Source organism: Wasmannia auropunctata, unplaced genomic scaffold (assembly GCF_000956235.1).
Source record: "Wasmannia auropunctata unplaced genomic scaffold, wasmannia.A_1.0 LD283247.1, whole genome shotgun sequence".
NCBI classification, from domain to species: Eukaryota; Metazoa; Arthropoda; class Insecta; order Hymenoptera; family Formicidae; genus Wasmannia; species Wasmannia auropunctata.
This window is the reverse complement of record NW_012079643.1, coordinates 1-1,605: the sequence shown is the minus strand read 5'-3', so window position 1 is coordinate 1,605 and position 1,605 is coordinate 1. Positions and strand designations below refer to the sequence as shown.

At 29.3% G+C, this 1,605-nt stretch overlaps 1 long non-coding RNA gene across 1 annotated transcript; it reads left to right on the top strand.

The window, feature by feature from the left end:
• The first annotated feature begins 25 nt into the window (after positions 1–25).
• On the top strand, positions 26–741 carry LOC105461593. The gene is made up of 2 exons (XR_975952.1): positions 26–226; positions 342–741. It is a non-coding gene; the product is annotated as an uncharacterized LOC105461593 (long non-coding RNA).
• The last annotated feature ends 864 nt before the right edge of the window (positions 742–1,605 follow it).

Below are 1,605 nucleotides of genomic sequence, written 5' to 3'. Positions count from 1 at the left end.
ACGTGTGCTCTTCCGATCTATTAGATGACGCATATTCCAATCTTTTAGAGAGATTAGCAAACGGGCATTTTTCAAATTAGTATGAGTCCTTGAATTTGTTTACTACTCCACAAAATATGTACTTGTGTTCCGATATACACTACTAAAACAGCGCTCTCATTTCGCATCGCAACATCGACTATAACGCACGTTGTAATCAGCGAGCCTTTTACCATCATGCGAATGAGTAAGTTTTTACATTGTTATATAGAGAGGTTTGAGTCAATTAGCTCAAAATAATTGTCTTTATATAATAGAATAATTTGTAGTCAAAAATCTACATAAATAAATTCACTCATTAGATACGGGTGCTTGCTATCAGCACATTCAGATAATGGCTCTTTACTCGACATGATCGACAATACTGATTGCTGGTTTAATTATACGAATATCCTAAGAGAGACTACGAGGACTAACATTCGACAAGGTTTTCAATCGTTATATAAGTCGAGATTGCGTTTTTTATAATTACGGACTGCGGAATATTTTAGTGTATGACTTCTCAATTTACCCTACGCGTTCTTCGACTGCTTATATTAAGGATATATTACGAAATTTTATGATATTAAGTTGTCATGAGCAACTACGGTTAGAATATTAATTATGTTAGTTATTGCGATTGATAAAGGTCGAGTAAGGCTGAAACCGGTATCGCTGTTATTAATTTTTCTATGAACAAATAAATTATACATCTTAAACATTGTCTGCTCGTATTTGGCCTGTTATTCATTGTATTTTATATCATAATTTGTTCTTATTTTTTATCAAGTTATTTGTCTTTATTTTTTACCAAATTATTAGTCAAAGATTACTATACGTGTAACAAGAATGCAATTAATGCACATTCTTTTTCCATGCTATTCATATATTTACATAACATATAAATGACACTGTTTTTCTATTATACACGAGTTAGACTAGTATCTCAATTTTAGGCGATTATCAAATTTCCGATTATATAGTAGCTAGAAAAGAATTTCAATCATTAATTTTATTTCAATTTTTTGACAAAGAAACCAAAAAATGAGAAAAATGAATATTATTATGATGGTTACACGTCATTGTATAATAGTTTCTCGTTAATCAATTTTAATAAAAATGTCACTGTCAATATCTCATCATTAGTAGAAAAATTCTCGATTATTTTAATTTATATAGATGTTTACATTGGAAGAACATTCAGCAGCATTATTACAAGAGATCGAGTTCAATACAGTTAATAAATAAATAGTCATTCTTCTTGACGCAGCATATCAAATATGGATTACTTGATATGCTGCGATTGCTGAATGTGTTTATGAATACACATTATTATTATTCATTAAATCGGTTTTTTTTTACATTTTTTTCACTGATCGTGCTGCTGATATTATTCTACTATTTATTATTGCAGTTGCATTTTGTGCAACTGAATTATGTGGTACAACTCTGTGTCAACCGTAGTCAAAGGATTAATTTTTTTATCTCCTACTGTTTATACATGTAAATGTTATTCAATTTCATTATGTTACTTAAGAAATTATATAAGTTGTTTAAGAACAGAAATTATATAAGCTGTCTCTTATA